General features: G+C 36.2%; 1 long non-coding RNA gene across 1 annotated transcript; it reads right to left on the bottom strand.

The window, feature by feature from the left end:
- Positions 1–340: 340 nt before the first annotated feature.
- Positions 341–4207, bottom strand: LOC145550437 (uncharacterized). Its single transcript, XR_014086339.1, has 4 exons — positions 3996–4207; positions 3377–3413; positions 3167–3197; positions 341–2618 (listed from the first exon to the last, which is right to left on the bottom strand). It is a non-coding gene; the product is annotated as an uncharacterized LOC145550437 (long non-coding RNA).
- Between the last annotated feature and the right edge of the window lie 5828 nt (positions 4208–10035).

The following is a 10035-nucleotide window of genomic DNA, read 5'->3' as shown; positions in this document are numbered from 1 at the left end:
CCTGTGAGAATAAGATATTTCTTTGCTCTGAAGGACTCGCTTAATGCATAGTTTTCTCTTTCCTTCCTTTTTTGATTCTCTTTTCTTTGTTTCGGTATCTCTGCCTTAAGTAGTCTCATCTTCATCTTTTGTCTTTTCGCTTTAGGGTACTTTGACAGTTTCAAAGACATTTCCAAATTTTTGTTTCACTGGAAATGGGGAGTACTATATTTTCTTGTGTGACAGACGACATAAAACTAACTGCATTAGATACACCTTCAATTACATCATCAGAAGGACCACTTGTAACAGGACACATGACTTCAACATTGATGTTTGACTCAAGAGCAAGAATGTTTTGTGTCAGGGAAGCAGACTCAACCTCTTGCTGAACAGCAGTTGGTGTCTCGGATTCATTTAACAGTGGAGAGGTGCCAACTGTGTCTGAAGCGTCTCTCTGGTAAAATGAGAGGGGCTGGAGTTCAAATGCACAAGATGATGGAACATTAAGCATTGTGTACACTGATTTTAATCTGTGAATCATGTCACTAAGACGGGAAAATTTCAGCATCACTGCTGTGCCAAAGTTTAAAAGATTGCATGTCATTGGCATTCCATTTTTGTTCCTTGTGTGTGGGTCAAAGTATCCATACTCACCAAATCTGCTTCTAAAAACCCCAATGGCCAAGCCTGACATGATCAGCAGCCCATATTGTACATCTGATGACAATTGTCTCAATGCTTTTTCCAGGCTTGGAAAACTCTGTCCACCTCCAAATGTTCCACATACGGGTACTGGAGTCATGGCGATCTGATATGTTGACCTGCGTGCCAGTACCTCATTTGGTAGTTCATCAGTTGCCAAATGGATGCTACGAGGAAATCTTTCTCTAGCCTGTCTGTACACGGCATCACCTTTATCCAGAATGAGGTCAAGATCTGGTCTGGTAATTGTTTCATTCTCATGGAAAAAGCCAGAAAAACCAAACTGTTTGCCATACACTGACTGTTCCTGTATTTTCCATATTTTAACGAATCTTGACTCCGTGAGGCACACACATTTATCACTGATGGTTGAAGTTCTACATTAACTCGAGACTGCTGAGCTGAACCACGTCCCCTTTTCACCATGTCAGCATAAGACATTTGTGATGCACTTTTTGTATCTCCTGCATTATGCTGCAATACTGGTTTGGCAGTGTTTCCATTAGATGGTGTTACCACAGAGGATAAATTGTTTTCACTTCTATCGTTTACCTGCTGTCGTTCAAAAGACTCTCCAACTGACTTGTTCTCCGAGTCAGTACCTGTCACTTTATCGCTCTGAGGCTGTTTCTCCTTCTGCCATCTGAGCTTCTGAGCCTGGGAACGCTGATTCTTTCTGGGCATTGTTGTTTAGACTTCTGGACAGGTCAGGCAGGAAACAGCAACTCCAATGGTCGTTGTTGATCTTTTTATCTCAAGATAAGCAGATACAACACAAAACTACACCAATGCACTTACAATCAATGTATTAGTGTTGAATAGCTAGTCAATACAAACCTGTGAACAAACCTGAAGTTCAGTCCAACGTCAGTAGCAGCAAGCAGGAACGCGAATTAGGCAGCTCAGATAAAAATGAGCTTTACTTCAGTCCAATTGGAATTTTGTTCAATAAAGATTTAGCTCAGAAGATTAATTTTCAGTTTTTAAATGTATACAGATCAAGTATTTAGTTGATCTGTTTCAGAAATTATTTAAAATAGAAAATTATAATCCAATTTTGAAATAGAAGTGTTTTTAAACTTCAGGTCCAAATCAGATTACTCAAAAAGACGTCTTAGAAATATCAAAGTTTTACGTTTTTTCTTTTTACTGTTTTTGACTTTATGCCAATAGTGCTCTATAAATATATTTTGTCAGACAAGACCAGAGCTTTACTTAAGTCCAATTAGAATTGGAGCAATGTAGTTCAGCAGAAAGCAAACTTTGCTTTCAATTTCAAAATTTATACAGATCAAGTTTTTAGTTGACCTGTTTTGAGTAATTATTTTTGGCCAATTTTTAAATGGAAGCTTTTCAAACTTAAGAGATTACTCAAAAATGACGTCTTAGATGTGTGAAGCTTCCCAGTTATTTACTCTTACGGTGGAGAGAGGTAGACAGGAAAGACAGAGCAGTGAGAGGGGAGATTCTCTCAGATTCTCAATGATAGTCAGATGAGTTACTGATGAACTCGATAGAAGTAGGATTTCTCAAATATATAGCCACAAAATCAATGCCACAAAATTCATGTCACAAAATCAATAGAAGAACTGTTCAGAGGTCACAGGACGTAAGATGTGAGTGGAAAACAGATCTAGTTACTGGTAAACTAGATTAAGAGAGACAGGCAAACATCAATTTGGCAGTAAACTGATGGTTGAAGAAATAAAGGGAACTCTGGTTACTGGTAAACCAGGCTCCTGAATTCGGAAAAACCAGGCCACCTATTGGGATGCTGGTTTTTGAAGAAATTCGTAGGAGAGTTTAGGGATGGGATAGTAAAATGCACAGTAAATGGTTTTCCAGATATGTTGGAAGGAAGAGGAAAGGAAAAAACACAGTTGGAAAATTAAAATGCTTCCGACAGTGGTTAGAAAAGAGGGTCCGTGGAACACCTGCGAGACAAAGAACAGCCAATAGACATCAAAATGAAACATTCTCAACAGAGCAGCTTCTGGGTCAGATTTCATCTGAAAAGGTTCAAACTGTGAAGAGATTCATACCTACTACTATTGTGAACTAAGCTTTGTGGTGTGAATTGGGTTGTTGCTGTGTTTTCATGACCTTTATTGAAATAGTTCAATGAATGTAGATTATGATATTCTTACTGAAATAAGATGCATCCCAGCATACCAACAGATAAAAGAGCCAGTTGCTTTAGCAGAATTTAATGTTGACTTGACCTTCTTCATCACAGAGATTAAAGTGAGTGACAGAAAACCTCATCATGAGTCCAGAAAACAACTCAGACGTTGTTGCTGTACTGAGTCATGTTTCTTACAGGGTTTTGGACAACAGGGTCGTCATGTGAGCATAACCAACATATCCTGTTTGAATCTAATTTAAAGCAAATGTTTGTGGACATGATTTATTCAAATTGTGTGTGAGTCAAGTTGGATCAGCTGTGACAGCTCGGCTGATCCACGTTGAAACATCCGCTCACCAGGGAGAAAGGTGTTTGGGTCCACTTCTCTCTGTGAGGGAGAGTAGAAACAGTTTGTTATTAGCTGACCAGAAAACCTTCAGGAGTCCAGAACACACATATCCGCTAAGGTTCTTTGTCCTCTGTACACAAGCTGCTTTGATCTAGACATTTCTGGACGTTTCAGCTAACTTTTTAAATCAAATAAAGCCACATGCTGCTAGTACTCACCTCACTGAGCAGAATTTGGTGGAAATATCTAGGTTGTCTGAAAGGAGGGAAATAACAGTTAAATTTATTGAATTTATTTAACAAAGGCACATAGACAAAACAGACTAACGTAAAAAGCAGCAGTCCTATGTTTGCATCACTCTGCTTCTGCTGTGAGCATCTGTCCCTAATAGGGCCATTTTAATAGTGCATTTGAAATTCTATTGCAATGAAGAGTTGGGAGTGACACTATTACCTTATTTATGTTTCCAGACAAGGTTCTGTCTAAGAGGATTTTTTAAAAAGACATCGAGTCTGTTTTTTAGATACTAAGATTGTAATGTATATGGATTTTAGACAGCTCATAAGATCACCACCTTGTTACACATTTGTTTAGTGCACAAAGATGGTAGCACAGTCCAGAAAAAAATATTTCAACAAAATGAGGAAGTTTGCTAAAAAGCTTTAAATATTTTCAGTCCAATTTGTGAGATTTCTGTGTTCATAAAATGTTGGTTCAGAATGAAACTGTCAAAAACATTCAGGTTTTCCACATTGTCACTGTCTAATCGTATATTTCCAAATTTATTGTTAAAAACATTTGCGCTCGACAGGCTGCTGAACTTTGCAATGTACTTACCAGGCAAAGAACGCTGGTGAGCAGTTTTCTTTCATCTGTGAAAAGACACTGTGTGTTATCTCACAATTATTGACTTGATCAGAAAAATACACAACACGTTGTGTATATTTAGGTGAATTCCAACAGTTAACACGTTAGAATGGTTTTCAGTTAAGACATATAGTAGGCGTCAATGATAGCATATCATGCTAACGGTCGGCACCCATCATAAATAGGAGGGTTAGCGGTTTATAACTTCATTATGGTATGGCGATTCGTTAAGAAGCGATTATTAATATCTTTAAGAATGAAACCGTCTTTCATCTCTTACATTTTCTGATTATTGCAAGCCAGCTCTGCACGTCACAACCCAAGAACAAAGCAACGTTTATCGAACAGCCTCTTAACGGCTGACAGTCCGTTTCAGTTGAACTGAAAAGTCTAATCAACTCCGAGGTTACCGTAGCAATTTTATACATATTTAGCTGAATAGAAGCTGATCATGAAGACAAATACTAACATACATGGTTATAAATTAAGTCAATTGGAAATACCCTCTGCAATCTGAATGGACAGGTTTTCATACGAGTGATACCGTCAATTTTAGCATATGCTAATGATTGTTTGCTATCAGAAAAAAACTCCGTATAGCGGCTTTCAGCTTTATTAAGTTACAGCCACACTTAAGAAGCAATTATGTAATAACTATTTGACAAGGAAACCGTCTCTCATTGTTTATAATTTTATTATCACGACAGACCCAAATAACACACCGCTTACCTGTTGGGGACAAACGAAGAAGTGAGAACGTAACAGCAAAGAACGTCACGTCATGCGTCAGAGGCATTCAGGAGGACTCGGATATTTCCACTTCGATTACGACTGTGGCTTTTACATGCTTGTTAAATCAATTCAAGAAAGATTTGGCACCAGTCTCATGTACAATTCGGATTTTGAAATAAACATTTTGAACTGCATTTATTTCTTATCGAATTAGAATTAATTATAACATTCAAAATTATATAGACTAATTATTAATTCCCTTCGTTACTTATGCCTTACTGTGACTTTTGTTGAAAGTTAAAAATGTATTGGCATAAATTGTTATTAAATAACACTGCTTCTTCATCACTGTCATAAAAAAATATTAAATAGAAAATATAAATGTAATTTACTGTGGGAGAGGCGCTCATCAAATGCTGGTGACGTTCAATGAACGCCACTTAAAGCCACTCAACTGCGCATGTCCATAAAGCCGTGGCAGGTTAACGTGTTCTTGTTTGTGCTCTTGTTCTCGCCACAGACATAACAACTAACACACTAAAGCAGGACTGTCGGCAAAAGCGGGCATTGGGAGAAATTATCCACCTCAGAGTCATGGTCACATCCATACTTATAGGTCTTTTTTTCTTCATCCCGCAGTTAATAAAATTAACGGCGGGCCAGATTAGGATTACACAAAACCACAGGTGCAAACCGGAGGTGCAAACCATTTAAGCAAAATTTAAATAATTAGATTCAAAATCAGATAGACTCCTTATTTCCCTTCGTTACTCATGTTTTACTGTGGCTTTTGTTCAAAGTTCAAAATGTATTAGATTTAAGTCTTATTAAATAGCATTGCTTTTTCATCACTGTCATGAACAGCGCTCTGTTGATGAATGACCGCTCTCACTACTTGTAGCTGACCAGATTTAGGGCGGCCATCTTGGAGCGGTCCACCCACTCAGCGTTATGTGTTTAACAGTCACGATGACGTATCAGCCCATTTAATCCATCATAACACGCTTTTTTGTTACTCGAAACCATATTCAAACATCTGTCAAAGCTTTATAAGCAATTGTATTTTTTAAGTATGTTTTTATTACATAGTTCAGCATATTTAAATATGATTAGTGGCTATAACAATAGAATAGGAATAGAATATTCTGATATTGATGTATGAAGAGCAAATTACAAAGCACAGCCGTTCATAAATTAATAAATTATTTAGTAATAATGTAACCTGGTTGTAATTCTCTTTTATTATAATTACACAAAATGTCTTCTTTTGGTTATTTGTCTGTTTCCTTATCTTACTGAAACACCTCTGTCATTGTTTTAACCGTGTTATTTTAAGATCTGAAGCCCCTCCGTTTTATTTCTTCTTCTGTGGTATTGTCTTTAAATTGTTTGCGCCCCTTAGCCCCTCCCCTTTTGACATGTTGTCCTGCGGGAAAGGTGTGTGCTTTTCATTTTTCCATCTAAATACATTCAGTTTATTTATACATCTATTAAGTTAATTTTAGTTTTATACTTTTGTTTGGTGTAGGACTTGGAGCGGGCAGCCTATAACACGGTTCTTTTGTCTGTATTTTCGTCAGAAATAAACCGAGAATCATCCGCTTGAAAGAAACTGTGTCACGGTCCATTCACTCAAAAACCAGCACAACGCAGAAAAGGATCCGGTTACAATAGCAATACATATTTATGTTACAAAGACAAGTAAATAATTATTAATAATGTCACAAATAAATAATGATTAATACTGAATAATAAATATCATTCAGTATTAATATATATCATATATAACGGCCCGCCGTTATATATATATATATATATATATATATATATATATATATATATATATATATATATATATATATATATATATATATATATATATATATATATAAGCTTCAAGAGATAGTCTTGAAGAATGGCTATGAGAATTATAAGAATTGCAAATATGCACTCTTGAGAATACATATTTTCTGAATGACTGCTGCTGAAATGCAAAAAAAAGTAGAAAGACTCTTAGGTAGGAAGATTGACGCTTCGATTCATATATTAACAATAATTATATTGTTTTGCCCTTGTATCTGCTCTGATGCGTCTCTTCTCATCAACAGAAATGTTAATGGTTTTGTCATTTTCAATATGAACCTCTCACTTGTTTGGGTTGTCATTATCTATTTGAGCAATACTCTCAGGTTTGGATTTCTCCTGCCTTTTTGTCTCTTATGTTATTTATCTACAATCAGGTTAGTTTACATGTTGTCTTCTGAAAATGACAAAAAGAAAAGCAAAATCAAGAGAACAAATATGAATTAAAATAACAACATGCCTCAGCTTTATCACTATTTAAAACCTCTCAAACCCGACTTCGGCAATCTCCGTAAAAAACCGCTACACGTGTTTTTTATTTTTATTTTTATGGTCCGCTAAAGGCTTTCATCCTTCAAAAACTATCCGGCATACAATTTTTGCCCAAAATGTTATGGTTTTCCGGCTAATTAAAATCAGCTGACGGATTTAAAGGGGCGTGTCCATTTACATGCCCTGTCATCAAATACGGTGTAAGTAAATTTTCGGTCGGCTGACCGACAATGTTCGGTATGACTTGACACAGAGAAGACTCTTAACTTTGGATACTTGAAAATATTGGCTTTGTAACCTCACGTCAGGGTCGAAATTCACCTGAAACCCCCTCCCATGCTCTCTGAATGAATTTTTAGCAGCTCTGAATGAGGTGCTAACAACGGCGCTCCTGCTTCAAAGATCACACGAGCCAAGCTGATTACCCTCCCCGTTATCTTCCTGCTTCGTGCGTGGAAACTAAAAGCTAAATGGTGCGGAGGGGGATTTCTCCAACCTGACTGTGCAGAAAACCCACGTTTTGGGAACTGATAAAAGTGGTATTTTTTATTGTGATCTCTTACTTTATAGTAGAATTTATATAATTTTATTGCTTTGAGCGAGGAATCTTAAGTTTTGAGAAGGTAGGAAAAATTTTGCTGCAATTTAGTCTCTGATTTGTGCGTGATTTCATCACAATGTGAGGAGTCATAGAAAGAGCTGTCAGTTCATTGTTATGTATATTACACAGTGCACAATGGTACATTTTGCATGTATATGGTGTAAATGAAGGTTTGAAACTTTGTATAATATATGGGCACAACTTCTGCCGCAAACAGGAACTGCGATTTGTTTACATGTTAGCAACTTGCTAACCGACTTTTTTAAGATCTTTTACAGTAGTTGCGCTGTTACAGACTTAAAGAAATACGTGGTTTTCAGTTGTACTTTAACGTTTTCTCTCTTTACTTTTAAGCACAACACAGCAGGTTCACAGCCTCACCGCCAGAGTCTAATTACACAAACACCAAACACGCACGCGCGCGCGCGCGCACACACACACACACACACACACACACACACACACACACACACACACACACACACACACACACACACACATACTTGATTAACCTGAAAAAAAGTCAAAAAGTGAAGTTTAATTCATTTTACCCCCTCTAGCGCCGGAAGATTTGAGAATATTTAAAACAGGCAGAAAACGTTGTGAATTAATGCATGGAAAAGGGATATGATTGTATAAGTTAAATTTCATCATACTACTTTTGAGACTCACAATCCACTGAATAAGTGAAGGATTTCCACTTATATATATATATGGTGTAAATTTCATTTCCAAAGTTTATGTTATATGAAGAAAGTGTCATTCAATAGTAATCACCAATTTAATTTGAACAGGTTAACTGATTATTTTATGAACTATAACAAAGCAAGCAAAAAAATTCTAAAAGACCTGAAATTTCAAGAGTGAAACATAACAAATACCATTAAAAAGCATAAACAGAGATTAGTCAAAAATTTTAATAGTTGAAAAAAGTTGAAAAACTAAACTGAAAACATTTATTTTATTTAAATTGCAATTATTTTTTGATTATTTTTTTTATCTCATTTCCGTGAACCTCAATATCCACGACAAGGCTCCCGTCTTCCAGCATTTCATCAAACGGACTCCACAAATCTGCAGCAATCCGAAAGACTTCATCACTGTCCAGGAGGACATGTTTTTCATTTTCGTCTTCAGTGTCCATGACACCATGACTACAGCCGCTTTTTTGTCTTCCATTTTTCCTGTTAATACAGTACAAAAATATAGTATATTATATTAGAAATATAATCAGGTATGTCAATTTTCATGTTATCATCTAAAAATGACAACAAAAAAAGAAAACCAACACCAATGTTAAATGTCAAATAACAGTAGCAACTTGTTTGATCTTTTGCTATATATGCTATTTCCTTCAGGTTTACGTTTTTTTAAGTCCAAGATCATTTGTTTTGTGCATTTCATCAATCAGCAAGTTCAAAGTTATTCATATAATAAAATATCATACAGTCAGCAACTGTAAATGAAGCAACAACAACAAGCATGACATTTGGTCAAACACCATCATCAAAAACATTAACATTGTGGATGTTGGTTCCAGATTTGTGGTGCATTTATGTTAATTGTTGTTTCTCCTTTATTTAAGTCTTCTTTTGGCAAAGCATAATAGACTTGAGTCAGAAAGTATTGAATGGTTTCCAGGATATCAAAATATGTAATAAGCCATTCCATAATTTTGAAGTTGACAAAAATTACAAGGTTAGGCTCTGAGCATTTGGCACTTTTCACACTTTGTATATCTCCAAGTTTAGCAATAATTTTAATTAGAATGCCTCAATTTTAAAATATATGCACATTTTGCTTTAAATGTCTAAATCTACTTAAAATTATTTACTTCTTCAGGAATTGACAACATACTGAATTGTTGTAAAGGTAGTGCTTTGCAGCTGTAATCCATAGCCAGAATCCTGGCACCGAACATGTGTAATTTTGACCTGTTGGCCAATTGCCAGTTCCACCAGGGTTGCTTCCCTCCAAAGGGAGACGGGCATTGTGCAGCTGCCCTGTAATTAAAAGAATTATTGACAAAAAAATTAGAGATTTATCCAAGAGTTCTCAAAAAGTCAACAAACAAACAAAACCCACCAATCTACCATTTCTGACCAGACGCTGCAAAATTAACATGCAAGCTGGTTCATGACACAAAAGCTGGTTTTATGTCATGAACTTGACACACACACGCACACACACACACACACACACACACACACACACACACACACACACACACACACACACACACACACACACACACACACACACACACACCATTTCCTTAGGCACTTACCTTTTTTTATCCAAATATTATTTGTTTTAAAAAAA

Source organism: Poecilia reticulata, unplaced genomic scaffold (assembly GCF_904066995.2).
Source record: "Poecilia reticulata unplaced genomic scaffold, P_reticulata-male-v2 Scaffold_46, whole genome shotgun sequence".
NCBI lineage: Eukaryota > Metazoa > Chordata > Actinopteri > Cyprinodontiformes > Poeciliidae > Poecilia > Poecilia reticulata.
This window is presented reverse-complemented; position numbering and strand designations above follow the sequence as displayed.